Source organism: Mustela nivalis (genome assembly GCF_964662115.1).
Source record: "Mustela nivalis genome assembly, chromosome: 17".
NCBI classification, from domain to species: domain Eukaryota; kingdom Metazoa; phylum Chordata; class Mammalia; order Carnivora; family Mustelidae; genus Mustela; species Mustela nivalis.
In genome coordinates, this window is record NC_139036.1 from 12,353,076 (window position 1) to 12,368,096 (window position 15,021).

The window sequence follows — 15,021 nt, forward strand, 5'->3', positions numbered from 1 at the left end:
CTTGAATTCTCACTCAGATAAGTGGAGGTGGGGGAAGTCACCCAACATCTACACAGACCTGGACTGTAGGGGTGGAAACAGAATTCATTATGTGATCAAAACAAAGCTAAATAGTAACTGTAGCCAATGGTTTATCGATCTTATTGAATCTTTCAAAAAACCAGCTTCTAGTTTCATTGATATGTTCTACTGTATCTGTGCTTCCTACCTCATTGATCTCAGCTCAAATCTTGATTATTTCCCTTCTTATGTGTGGAGTTGCTTTGACTTGTTGTTGATTCTCCAGTTCTTCAAGGTGTAGAGACAGCTGGTGTGTTCTGGATTTTTCAGTTTTTTTGAGGGAGAGTTGGATGGCTATGTGTTTCCCCCTTAGGACCACCTTTGCTGTATCCCATACGTTTTGGACTGAAGTGTCTTCATTCTCATTGGTTTCCATGAATTGTTTAAGTTCTTCTTAGATCTCCTGGTTGATCCAAGCATTCTTAAGCAAGGTGGTCTTTAGCTTCCAGGTGGTTGAGTTTTTTCCGAACTTTTACTTGTGATTGAGCTCAAGTTTCAAAGCATTGTGATCTGAGAATGTGCAGGGAATAATCTCAGTCTTTTGGTATCGGTTGACCATTGGCCACACTAATCCAAAAGAAAAGAGAGATATCCCAAATTCATAAAATTGTGAATGAAAAGGAAGAGATCACAACTAACACCAAGGAAGTAGAAGCAATCATCAGAAGTTATTATCAACAGTTATATGCCAATAAGCCAAGCAACCAAGATGAAATGGATGCATTCCTGGAAAACTATAAACTCCCAAAATTGAACCAGAAAGAAATTGACAACCTGAATAGACCAATAATTAGTAATAATTAAATGGGGCTGGTGGTAGGGTGATATATGGAACTCCACTATTTACTCATTTATTTGGTAAACCTAAAACTGCAGCAAAAAAAAGTCTTATGAGTTACTAAAATTACTTAAAAATAATTTTTTTCTTTCAAAAGAATATTTTTTAAATTTAAGTTCAGTTAGCAAACATATAGAACATCATTAGTTTTAAATGTAGTGTTCACCAGTTATCCCAACACTTCACACCCCTCCCTTCTGCAACCCTAGGTTTGTTTCCTGGAGGGAGTCAGGAATCTCTCATGGATTGTCTCCCTCTCTGATTTTCTTTAAAATTTAAAAATAAAGTATAATTAAAACCAAAGAGACCTGAAACTAATATAACACTGTATATTAATTATCCTGGAATTAAAATTTTAAAAACTTAATAAAATTTGAAAAACTTTTGGGGCACCTAGGTGGCTCAGTGGGTTAAAGCCTCTGCCTTCAGCTCAGGTCATGATCCCAGGGTCCTGGGATCGAGCCCTGCATCAGGCTCTCTGCTTGGCGGGGCGCCTGCCTCCCACCCCCCTCTCTCTGCCTGCCTCTCTGCGTACTTGTGATCTCTGTCTGTCAAATAAATAAATAAAATCTTCACTTGATCTTAGCCAAAATGCCGAGAAGCGATAAATAAATAAATAAAATCTTTAAAAATTTTTTTTAAATTTTTAAATATTCCTAAAAGAAAGAGAGATAAAATCCTATGGAAATAACTATTCCAGAAGGCTGAATTGAAACTATTGTGGAGTTGGTCATTATAGTGACAAGCCTGGAGAATAATAGTTCAGTGTCGTGGGGGATATAATGCCTTAATGTCAGATTGTGCATCCTACTTCAATCACAGGAATTTCTTTTCTGCTTACGAATCCTTTGACTCCAAAGTCATAAAGACTGAAAATCAGATTTTTACCACCTCTGTCTGAGGACAGGGTCAATAGCATTGAATGGACCTGATATTGGGAAGGTCACCACTAATTTACAAGACACCCTTCCAATAATAAGTGTGGGACTGCAGTACATTAAGAAATGATGTACCAGGTAGAAGGCCACAAACCTGAGCGAAGAAACATGGTTTCCAAATCAGAGTCCACAGAATCCGACTCCAGGGGTGGGAGTCTCCTAGCCGCCCAGTCGCTCTGGGACAGTTCAAGGACAGTTGCTCCAGAGTAGTTCGACTGTTTTATTGCTCTTCCATGTAACATTTCACTTGAGGAAAAGATTCTACAGTTCAGAAATGTTAAACCACTATAACTTTTTAGTTTGGTGGATTTTTAACTAACATGGAAAGAGCACAATTACCCAAAGAATTCTGACAAAGAGATAACCAACCACCTAGAGAAAAATCTCTAGAAATGTGCAGAAGAGCTCCGTCCTTGACCCTGTGCTACTCAAAATTGTCAGTAAGTTGGATAAAGATAGATGTGACATGCTTATATATAAATGAAAGGTGGCAGGAAGCTTTCAGGAAAATATTTGGGGTCAGAAGGTAGATCCAAAAAGTTCTGACAATCTTTAACAATTGTCTGAAGCAAATGCTTTAAGTTAAATACATTACAGGTACAAAGTTTGCTTTTATGTTAAAAAAAAAAAATCCAGGAGGTGATGTTCTCTCTCCTGCATTGAATAAACACCACTTGGGGAACTGTGAATAAATTCTGAGTCCATATTAGTGGTTAGCCAAGGAGTAAATTAAGAATGCTAAAAGGTTTGAAAACCAAAATAAGAGTAATCCCTGAGACACACACAGAACTTGAGTTTACAAAGTACCTTCACATAGAACCTCATGAATGTGACCACATAGGAGTAGTGAATAAGAGCATTTAGATCAGCAAAAGAAGACTTTATATTGGAGTTTTAGAAGTGTTATATTGGAAAGCAATTAGACTTGTTTTCTGTGACTGAGGGCAGAGTAGAATCAGGGGGATAGAGTTACCTACAGACATAAATTTCTAATTAACAACACTGGCCACACTTTGTGAAGCTGTCCGAGCTAGACTAAGATGACCACCAGTGGGCCAGAAAGAGATGGAGAATACTCAAGCACTGATGAAGTTAGGCATTTGAGCCTCCTTCAGACTCTGAGATTCAAAGTAGCAAAAACATGCTACTTTATTTTTACCACTTTTTCCTTTACTCCCAATGGACCTTCTGCTTTAAAGAGAGGACACCTGATAAGCTTCCATCTTCCCCTGAAAGGTGGGGTAGATTGTAAAAATGGCCACAAATTCTTTCCTTCTCTGCATCCATGTTCTTACAATGTGCTTTTTTAGATCCTTCTACCAAGAAATGAAGTCTATTTCCCTACCTCCTGAATCTTACATGTTTTGTGCCACAGAAGAAATTTGAAAGGGACTTGCCCTCTGGGGGTTGCTCTCTTGCTCCCCTTGCCAGTATGTGGATCAGCCTGGCCTAGTCTCTTAAATAATGGGAGATTATGAGGCAGAGAACTCAGACACCCTAGCTCTAGCCAATAGGCCTGTCGAATGCCAGACATGAGAGTAAGACCATCTTAGATCATCCAGCCCCCAGCTGACCTGCCAGCTTGCCACAAACACATGAGCAAGCCAGTCAGAAATCAGCAAGCCATGGGGTGCCTGGGTGGCTCAGTGGGCTAAAGCCTCTGCCTTTGGCTTAGGTCATGATCCCAGGGTCCTGGGATCAAGCCCCACATCGGGCTCTCTGCTCAGCAGAGAGCCTGCTTCCTCCTATCTCTCTCTCTCTGCCTGCCTCTCTGCCTACTTGTGATCTCTGTCTGTCAAATAAATAAATAAAATCTTTAAAAAAAAAAAAAGAAATCAGCAAGCCAGCCTAAACCAGACAAACTGCTCAAACAACCCACAGAGTCATGACTAAATTGAAGGTCCTTGTATGACACCATTGCGTTTGGAATGGTGTGTTAACCATTGTGTGTTAAGCAGCAAAAACTAACTGATACAGAAATGATCACAGGTTACCACCTTCCAACCCTGGCTGCACTTTCTGCTCTAAAGACAAAAGAAGGTTTTTCTTTGAGTTGCAACCATAGTGCACTCTGAGCCCTATGTTGGATGAAACTTCATCCTGTTTACTCAGGGTTGCCTGGTATACGTGTACACTACTTCTTTTCCAAGTTTCTGGGCTGTTTGATGTTGCTGCATCTTTGGAAGGAGGACCCCACTGTTGGCAGGTTGCCTGTTTCCCTGTGTCTCACAGTACTATTTAAAAGAAGGGCCTCAATGCTGAAGTCATCTGACCTGCTGGAAGTCCTCCTGAGGTTGTGTGATCAGAGAATGTCAAAGCTGGAAGGAACCTCCAAGATTAGATCATTCAAAATCTGCATTTGACAGGTGAAGAAAGTGACCCTCAAGAAGTTAAGTTTCTTGCTCAAGATTACACAGCTGGATTAAAGCCTGGGTGTCTTGACTTCCATCCCGGGCCCTTTTTCTCCCACACTGGCTTCTCAAGTCCTGTTATCTACTTCTATCCATTAGTGTCTTTATGGACAATATACCAATAGGAGTAGTTGGAGAACTTCTTTTGGTCAGATGTTGTTTATGAATATCCTTAACTAAAATGGTAGGTTCTTGTAACTGTCTTCATTTTTTGGTTGTTGTTGTTTTTCCTTTTTTTTCCAAGAGGCATTTTTAGGGGGTGGCTAGGTGGCTCAGTGGGTTAAAGCCTCTGCCTTCAGCTCAGGTCATGATCCCAGCCACGGTCCTGGGATCGAGCCCCGCATCAGGCTCTCTGCTCAGCAGGGAGCCTGCTTCCTCTACTCTCTGCCTGCCTGCCTACTTGTGATCTCTGTCTGTCAAATAAATAAATAAAATCTTTAAAAAAAAAAAAGAGGCATTTTTAGTCGTCAAATATACATATTGTTTTCACCATAGGGAAAGAATTTCCTCCATGTGCTATTGAAGTCTATAAAATAATGGAAAAAGTTGATTATCCCAGGAATGAAAATGGAGATATTGCTGCTATTATCCACCCTAAACTGCAGGTAACATTTGCTGTTTCTTTAAAGTATTCAAAATAATGATGCTCCACCTTCCGATAGAACTTTATAGTTTATAAACCATTTTACATCCTGTTCTCAAAAACCCTACAGTATAGGTAGGGTATTCAAACCTTCATTCAGTACATATTTACTGAGTAGATCCGTGCTGGCTCTGGGGGTACACAAATACTTTTGTGGTATTTACAAACCAGATATACTAAATGCTAAACTGTGGTTTAGAAATCAAGATAACCAGATGCTATAACAGAATAATGATGTAGGGAGGAAGGGGTCAGGCAAGGCCTCTCAGGGAAGGTGAAATTCCTGCCCAAGTGCAATGGGCAGGAATCAGTGTATCTGTTTTAACTTAAGAAAACAGGTTCACACAGCCTTCCACTTACGGAATGGATAAGTCACAGGGTAAAAGGCAGAACACAGGGAATATGGTCGATGCTGTTGTAATAGCATTGTACTCTGACAGATAGTAGCTACGCTTGGGGTAGGCATAGTATAAAGTATAAACTATGCTGTGCTCCTAAAACTAGTATAACGCTGTGTGTCAACTACATTCAAAAAAATTTTTTTAAAGAAAACAGAGGCTCAGAAGTTAGATCTTCCCCACAGTCTGTAGCTCTCCGTGGCAGATCTAGAACTAATGTTCTTTGCAGTTTGATCACATTGCTGCCACCTCCCTGCACTCCGTACTGAATAAGTTAGAGCAAAGCATTCAAATTTCTTCCTTCGCAATGTTTTCGGCCACATTCTTCACTCTCCTCAGAACCCTAGTATCTGTTCCTTGTCTGGCTTGATCAATTATGGCATAGTTAAGGGGGAAAAAAGGCTCTTCAGAGAGTTGAAAGCTGGGATAGGCAAGAAAAAGGTAGAAAAAAGGAGGAACAAAGATTCCAAAAAGCTAAAACGTCCATTCCCATTGTGAGTACCCTACTCACCCTTAGACATCAGAGATGGAGGAGACCTGGTGGATTACCTAATGTGGGGCTTTCAGCTCTGGCTACACATTGTCTTGAGAGCTTTTGAAAAATAATGATGCCAGGATCCCACTCAGATAATCTGATCTTGTTGGCCTGAGTAATCAAGTGGAGAACCACTGATCCAGTTCAGATTCCTATTTAATGACCCTAATACTAGTCATCCAGACTTACAACTTAAAAAGTAGCCTGCCCCAAAATACAAATAATTGGAACAAATTGTGCTGAGTGCCTTTGTGTGATCCAGGTAGACAGCAGAAGGAACCTTGGGCAGTGATTTAAAGGAAAGAAAAATAAAGAGTGAGGGAGAAAGAGGAAGTCCTACAGATAACAAAAATAGCAAGTCCAGAAACAGAGGCCAAGATGTTGATGTCCTAACTGACTACAACACAGGATTTTTTAAAGAACTTTTATTCCTCGGGGATCCTTGAATAGTACAAAAATCATCATGGGGAAGCCGAGAAGTGAGGCAGAGAATAGTTAACAAACAGGGTTAGTGGTAGGTGTTGAAAGGAAGGTTAGTGTTGTTCTCTGATGGCTCTGTATCCTACAAGGAAAAGTGATTCATTAATTATTGCAGAAAATATATTTGAATGACTAAGCCTATTCTGGGCCCTGAGATTCAAGATAGACAAAGTCCCCCACGGAGCGTCCATACCAAGCAAGGGAAAACACACCATGAATAAGTAAACAATACATAAGCCAGTTCATTTCAAATTGTAATGAGTACTATAAAAGAAACAAACAGAATAATAGAGGCTAGCAGATGGTTCCTATTAGATGAAATGGTCTGAAAGAGCCATCTCTGAGATGACGGCATTGAAGCTGGATTATGGACCACGAGAAGTCAACCACATGAAAAACAAGTCCAAAGGCCCTGGGGCTGGAAGAAACTTGGAGTGTTTGACGACCAGCAAGACCAGTGTCAGTGTAGAGTAGGGGGTGAACAGAGAGGACAGTAGGTCCTGGAGCTAGAGACACAGTCCAGGTTTTATGCTAAGAGTGATGGTTCTTAATCAGGATGTTTGCTGGAGTGACCTCAAGTGTGTACCCCCAAATTCTGGGAGCCCATTACAAAAGCATCAACACAGTGCTTCTCAAACTTAGACCACAGGAGGCGTTCCTGGGCGACCCAGTGGGTTGAGCGTCTCTGCCTTCGGCTAAGGTCTTGATCTCAGACTTCTGGGATCGAGTGCCATGTCAGGTTCCCTGCTCAGTTGGGAGTCTGCTTCTCCCTCTGCCTGCTGCTCCCCCAGTGCTTTCTCTCTCTGTCAAATAAATAAATAAAATCTTAAACAAAACAAAACTTAGGCCACAGTAGAATCACCTGAGGAGCTTTGAAAAATCTTGATTCCCAGGTCCCATCCTCGGAGATTCTGATTAAATTCATCAAGGTGGGCACCGGATATCAGTTAGGCTCACCAGGTGATTTTCCCCTGGCTCCAGTCTGGGTAGCCCTGCCTGACCTTAGCATCACTTGCAGGTGTGGCAAAGCAGCTGTGTCACTTGTTCCAGAGGCACATCTCTGGCTGCAAATCACTGGTCCAGAGCAACTTTTCACACGCTGTCCCACAGAGTCACCTGGGGCTTTGAAAAACAAAACCAGCCAGCAGGGAACTCTAAATAGTGAAGTGAGGGAAGGGGGTGATGGAATCATGCACCTTCATTCCACATTCTGTGCTAACCTGACTCTCTACTGTATACATCCCAACACATAGAACAGTGCATAAAAATGAGTAAGTTTTACTCTCTGTAGATTTTGAAATAACTGTTTTTAAATTAATGGCACCTGGGCCCCACCCTTGAAATTGTAGTTTTATGTATCTGTAGTTTTAAAATCTGCATTTTAACAAAATCCATACACCACCTGCAAACATGTCAAAGTTTGGGAAGAACTGGCTTAGGGTTCCTGTGGTGTGACAGCATTGGGGTTTGAGGGCTCAGAGGTCCAGATCCCTGGTGTGGGACATTTCAGATAACTCAGTTTTTACCACGGAATACGCTCACCTTATCCTAGATTTGCCCAGCCCACCCCCACTGTCTGTGCTCGAAGCCCATCCAAGTAGAATCCTTTCGCAGGCAGGCACAATGGTACCATTTTCACATCCCCAGCAGTATAATGTCCAGCATACTGAAGGGTCTTAATGGTATTTCCTAAATTTTGCTGAACAGGTAGAATATACACTTAGAGAGACACATGTTATTTCTGTCCTTTCATACTCTAAATCTCCTTGGCAACATTCAAGACAAACTTGGTATTGAGGCAAACTCTAATTATATGTATCAGTTATAAAAATTAAATGCGAACTCCTAAAACTGCAGCCCAAAGTAATGGTTCGGCCTCAGTTTAGTGAGATCATGGTGTGCTTCCTAACACATCTGTCCGGTATCTCCTTATTTATACGGTGCTGCAATCTGTTAGCTGTCTAGAGCCCAGCTTAAACCTTTAAAAACAAGGGAAAAAATCAAATGTAACTTATGTTATTTTAATTTTTTCCTGAGAGGATCAAGACTGGAAACCGCTGCACCCTGGGGATCCTGTGTTTTTAACTCTTGACGGACAGATAATTCCATTGGGCGGAGACGATACTGTGTACCCAGTGTTTGTAAATGAAGCTGCATATTATGAAAAGAGAGAAGCTTTCGCAAAGACAACCAAACTAACACTCAGTGCAAAGAGTATTCGCTCCTCTTTACATTAGGAATCACTTCTAACCCCCTGTGTACAGTATCTCTACCAGTCTGTAAGCTCTTGAAGGGCCGGATCGTGCCTTCTTCAGCTTCATACCTGTAGCACCTAGTCCAGTGCCTTGCACACAGTGGGCATTGAGGCAGATTTTCTGAATGAATGAATTATGAGTATCTTTAAAAGTATCATATTGCATAGGGAGCTTATTCAAAGAGGTGCATTTCTTATTTCTGCATAGCTCCTTATATATTACACTTGGATAGTTTAAGATTCTGAATAAAACCACCTTTAAATTCACATTTCAAAATTGAAATGGATATTATCTTAAAAAGTTATTAATTTGAGCATAGAATTAAACGTGTTTTCAATAATGTATAAATGCTACTAGAAACTAATGATGCAGACTTGGCTATTTTTAAATTTTTCACATTTGAATTAATGATAATATATTAAGTATCCCATCTGTAAAGTTTACCAATAGTTGTGATATACATAGGAGGTTTTTAATTGCTCTTTTGAAGATGAAATGTGAACAAGAAATGAGGGCTGATTAGAAACTGAATGGACCTCTGTCCACAGAAAGACAGTAACCCCCACACAGCATCGCTGCTCTCACATGGTTGCTTGTTCCGCGCTGACCTCCGGGAGTGGGGAGCCTCCTCCAGACATCTCACAAGCCCCTTGGGAAGCTAACATCCCTTCCCAAACTTGGGAAAATCTGGAAGAGGCATACTCCTCCAACTGTCCCTTCTCAGTTTGAAGGAATGCACTTGCCTTTGTCCCCAGCCAACACGTGAGGAAGTCTTAGGGCTCCTACAGCATAGGTGGTGAAGACAGAAATAGCAGAGGGCAGTGGACCCTAGTGGAAATGTGACCCAAACTCATGTCTCTGATCAAATGCGTTCTTTCAAGAAAGCGCCCATGACTGAAGTGCCCAAATCCCTCTCCTCTCTTGATTTTTCTCCTCAAAGTTCTCCCTCTCCCTCCAGCCCCTACAGGAACTGCGCCTGTCTCCTCTCTTAGGCCCCCACAGCCAAGTTAAAAAGAGTTTTTATCCTATGATTTGGACCCAAATGAACCCATGTTTATGGTTGCAAATATATGTACCAAAACCATACTAATATTATTGGAAACAAAGATATCTCATTCTTCCAGAGCAAACCCCATTAAGCCAATTTCAGTTTCATATTCAGTGTTTTATAAAGTGCAAGTAAACTGTTTCTAAATTTTTCAGCACCAATATTTTTGTACTTTGGCAAAATGATTTGTATTGAAATAAACTCTCTTCCTTCTGAATTCTGAAGTAAAAATTCAATTTATCAACGAGCTTTCATACATAACAAGTTTTACCAATCTTCCTTCCCCCACTGTGAAAATGCCTTCTGTTTTATGTCCGAGTCCAGTTTTTCTGGGTCAGTTTTTTCCAGATGTAAATGTTGACGAGAGTCCTTTAACTCTTCCATCAAATTTTAGTCACCTATAAAATTTTACCAATGCAAAGTCTTATTTATTCTGACTCAGTATTTACTGAATTCAGAGTTTCTAAATTCGATGTGATTTTTTCAAAATCTGAAGCATAGTGCTGTTTGGTTTTAGCCACTTTCAGTTTTGTTCTGTTTTGATTATTTCTAACAGTGTGCGCACTCAGTTTTTGCATTTGTAAAATGGGGGTGATCATAATAGTGTCCCTCTCTCGGAATTATTATAGAGGATAAGTGAGCTGATACAGACAAGTACGCAGCACAGTGCCCAACACAGAATAACAAGTTATTCAAGTTCAAATTCCTAATACAAGAGGCCTTTTATGATGTATTGTTCTCTCCCCCACAACCTCTCTAGATGTCTTTCAGGTCCTCTCTGTTCTAGCCCGTTTCACATTGTTCTGTTCCTGTCCGCCCTCACACAGACGGGTCCTTGCACTCAGAATTCTCTCCCTCCTTCCTCTACCCCTCACCCCCGTCGGCCCTCACTCTAGCTAATTCCTCCTCTTCCTTCAAAATGCCCCTTAACTCTCCTTTCATCTTAAAGGCTTTTTGGCCTGCCCCTTTGCCCCCCTCTGCTTTCATCCCATCTTGAAGACTTTACCGATATCTCTTCCAGTGTCTGCAATCTGTAAGTGCCCAGTAGCGTTTAGTCGCCTGAGTGTGCTTAAACATCCCTTCTCTACTGAAGTGTCTTCATATCCCACCAAGGTCCTGGCCTTCTTTCCTTCTCTCCCAGCCACTCCCCGAGTATGCCCATCACTCTCAATTGGAATTCACTTCATTGTACACTCTTCAGACATTACTGTGTCCCACAGGATGGCGGGGAGAACACATACCCTTTTAAGCCTGCAACCCCATCGCAAAAACAGAGGAATGTTCAGATTTCATCATTCCTCTCTGTAAAGTCTTAGTAGCTTCCTCTAAGCTTGATATGAAAGCTGAACATGTCCTATGTTCTCTGGCCTCTGCCTACCTCTCCAGCCCTATTTCATGTCACTTGTCCCTTTGTTCCCAGCAGATTGGCCCCACAGATTCCTCCAGCTGCATCAGGCTCCCTAGCACCTTAAGGTCTTTGCCCACATTGCTCCCTCTTCTAGAAACCCCTCCCACCCACACACTCCCTTTTCCTGGATAAGAAGTATTCTTAAATGTGACCCAGGCTAGGCTAGCACGACGGACTAGCACTAACTAGTAAACCTCAGAGAACCTGGACCCATGGCCCAAGAAAAAAACATTGTGACCTTTACATATCATTCCATGTCTCTCCAAGTCTCCGTTTCTCCACTTGTTAAATGGGGATATAACACTCATCAAACCTATAACACTGTGTTATTAAGAAAACCAGTGTGACAGGAAAAGCTTTATAAATAGGAAATATATCATCCTAAAGGCTTAAGTTGCAAAACACCTTTTGGAAGGTAACTTTGTACAATGTTGAGAACCATAAAACTGTTCATATCCATTGCCCTAGACATCCCACTCCCAGAATATATCCTATTAAGCGGGGTTTCCACCCTGTTTCTATCAGTCCACCCAGAACATTCCCATGGACAGCACATTCCTAGATTAGAAACTGAAGCTTATTTGAGTTAGGATGTAGATTACGTACAATTCCCATTTCTTTGCCATTCAAGAAGACACGTCCCAGTGAAGGATGCTGCTCTAGGAGTTATTTGGATTAAGTTAATAATCTACCCAAATGCAGCTGATCACTGATTAATAAATTGTTTGCAAGTTCTGCAACCCATCAAGACACAGCAGTGTCTTGGCATTCAAGTTAAAAACTGCCATCCTTATGAAATAACAAGAGAATTTTACAAATGACTTTACATATGAGTTGGCCAGTAATGATAGTAATATCAGTACCTCCTCACAAAGGTCCTGTGAAGTGGACAGAAGGGATTTATACTTTCTGATCTCTACGTGGAGCCATGGTTTTATAGCCACACTAAATAAATTGATAGGCAGCAGGACATGGTAGACAGAGCACTGCTTGGGGGTCATGAAAGCCTGAACCGCTGACATTTTCTGGCTGTGATACTTTGGGCATGTCATTTCAACTCCCTTAGTCCCTCTTTACTCAAACTGGTTCTAGAGTTGTTGCATGGTTCAGCTAGAGTATTGGACATCAATACACTGTGAGATGTAAATGCTGTTCCAAGGTGACCTGTCTCACAGTGTGCTGACTCTGTCCCTGAGTTGAGATCAGTATTTCAGGTCTTTCCTTTTGCCTTAAATTAAGCAACACTCTAGGATTCCTAGTTGGACTTCATAGTAGCATACGTAAGATAAAAGATAAACTACAATCATAGCAAGGCAAAATAAATATTTATTAGAAATCATGAAAGCATTTCTTCAATGGCACTAAAATGTTCTTACTCTATTTATGATTTCTTAATTAAACACAGATTTTCACACACACACAACACTAAGAACAAGTATGTGGATTAAAATTGACAAGGATTAGGCACATTCAATAAGAACAAGCTGTTAATTCTATGTTTGGAACCAAGATCACAGTATAAACATGTAAATCAGTGCAAAACTCAAGTATGGCTTACAGGCCAGGAATAAGGACCATCCACCTGGGCCCCGCCCAGAGCAAAAGGACACAGTTAAACCAGGCCTTGAGGAAGGAAAGGAACTTCAATAATACTGGGCTCTCTCAGGCAGGAGCCTTCTAAGAGCTTAATTACTTCACAGTAATTCACACCTTCTGCTACATCCCAGAGAGGAAGGTAAGCAGCATTTTTATTCCAGGTGCATTCATCACATAATGTGTAGAATAAAAGATTCCCCCTGAGGCAGTTTAGCCAAAGGAAAACTCCTAGCCAAAACCATTATCTGAGCATGGGGGATTCCATCCCTGGAAAAATGCCTATCCCTTAAATTACTGAAATGTAAATCCTGAAGTTTTAAGAAGTCCTGATATGCCAGTGGATTCGGTGTGATGTGGGGTGTGTGTGTGTGTGTGTGTGTGTGTGTGTGTATATGGTTTGTGCACACCTGTGTGCACACTTGAGTTTTAAACCTGTCCTGGGGATCACTGGGACAATGTAGACTGTCAACATGAATCATCTGAGCAAAATCCCTTAGGCCCCTGAAGGCAGGCTCAATATTACTGAATAACTATGTTGAAACTGTCCTGGGAGAAACCTGTGGCCCAGGAGCCAGAGCACTCTGGCTCCAGCAGTTCTGATGTGACTTCCCACATGGCTGTATGGCTTTAAGCAAGTCCACTTTCTTTTCTGGTCTTTAGTTTCCAGGTATAAAATAAGGGAACTGATTCTTTCAAACCAATGATCTTTGACTCATTGCTTCCTTTCGCCTTGGTAAGCCCACCCAGACTCGGATGACCTTGGCTGAAAGTCTTTCAGGGATGAATACGGTACAGACAATGCCCCGCCAACAAATTCCATCCAGATCCACAGATAACAGCTCTTCAGATGCGTGAGAGGAAGAAGGTCCCATTATTGATTTCCATTCGCCTCACCCCGCAGTCCTTGTTCAAGTGGGAAATGGAGAGCTGTGCAACTTCATCCATTCCTATCCAAATCAAAACAATCCTGGAGTTCCCAGATCATGGCACCATGGATCCCAATGGCTGCCCTTCAGACCAGGACATCTGCTCTGGATATTCACAAGTAGGGAACTCCAGACACGGGATGCTGACCTCCAGGCTAAAAGGACCTCACAGTCCATCTGACTGTGATCCTTAACAACATGCCTAATGAGTTCTGCTTAAACATCTCCCAATATCTGGAGCATTTGCTAGACTGGACGGAACCAAAATCTTTGTCCTTGAAATTTCCTTTGGCACTGTTTCTGCCCATCGGGAACACAGGTGCTCTTCCTGCCTCCAGGACAACCCTTCTCCCTCAATCATCTGTTTCCAGAGAACAGACCTCATCCCTGCTACCCCTGCTCACACTAGAGCTTGATCTGAGCACCACGGCTTAGAGCCCTGGTCAGCTTCAGCTGGGAGTACGGGGGCTGCAGCGAAGTGTGCAGGCCTCAGGCTCATCCTAGACCCACCCCACCTCTCTCATCCCCGGCTCATCAGGGACACAAAGGCCAAGTGTCCACTCACCCAGGGAAGCTGGCACACAGAGCAGCCCAGAGTGGAGAGAAGGGCCCAGAGTGGCCCAGAGTGCTTGGCTCACACTCCTCAGTTTGCCAGTTTCACTAGCCAATTGCCAAGTTGTCTAAAAGGCCAAATTTATTTTTACGCCCTTTAAAATTTAAACTCGTGGTCAATACCTTGATAATCCCGCCTCTAAAAACTCTCACATGAATCCTGACCGGATTCCCAAGGCAGAGCAGATTTTATAGTTGTTTAAGTTCCAGTAATCTGGAAGAAGTCTTCCATTCCCACTTCACCTCTGCCTCAGACTGACTCTGTGTAATTTCAGGGGGAGAAAAATCAGAGGATGAGGCTTTGAAAAGAAGCCCTATGTTTTGGCAAACACTCCTTTCTCACACTCTCTCTCTTCAGCCTCAAAATTCACAGTTAACAAAAACACTTAATACCAGAGCATTCTGGGTATTTGGTTAAATTCCTCCAATAAGAAGTACTGATATATAATAGTAACCTCTGAGATTTAAGACCATGGAAACAGAGCAGCTGCTGTTTCTGTATCAGAAGAAGCCCCGCTCCCAGCTGGGAGGCATGCATGACCGCAGGGCCAGAGCGAGGACAAGAGCCAAGCTCTTCCACCCAGGTCACAGCAGCCCACACAGGCCCTGCCTGGCATGTCTCATGTGGACTTTTGTGTCCATAAAGAAAAGCTTTTTGTCCCTGCTCTGGCCACGCTGAGGCCAAGTATATAATACTTATATCCAGCCCCAAATCCCCCAATCTGTTTCTCAGCTTTTAAAATCACATACTTCATCTGAAGTAACTTTCATTCAAAACTGAAATGTTTTTTCTCTATTGAAAATAAAAACCCTGTGTTAATTACTCTACTAAAAATGTCTCTTAGTTTGAGACAGTTCGAGCCTTGGGGTACC

The 15,021-nt window shown here is 41.9% G+C and overlaps 1 protein-coding gene and 1 pseudogene across 2 annotated transcripts in view; one reads left to right on the top strand and one right to left on the bottom strand.

Annotated features, from left to right (window-relative positions):
• Positions 1–1,982, bottom strand: part of LOC309851081 (spermatogenesis-associated protein 22-like) — a 27,111-nt gene extending 25,129 nt beyond the window's left edge. The window contains exons 1-2 of the mRNA XM_082705853.1: positions 1,912–1,982; positions 209–627 (exon numbers count right to left, since the gene is read on the bottom strand). The gene's annotated coding sequence lies outside the window, so the exon portion shown is untranslated. The remainder of the gene's footprint in view (positions 1–208; positions 628–1,911) is intronic.
• The window catches only part of LOC309852221 (aspartoacylase-like), a 15,346-nt pseudogene extending 5,523 nt beyond the window's left edge, over positions 1–9,823 (top strand). Inside the window, exons 3-4 of the transcript XR_014316596.1 lie at positions 4,712–4,852; positions 8,343–9,823. The product of XR_014316596.1 is annotated as an aspartoacylase-like (transcript). The remainder of the gene's footprint in view (positions 1–4,711; positions 4,853–8,342) is intronic.
• Positions 9,824–15,021: the final 5,198 nt, after the last annotated feature.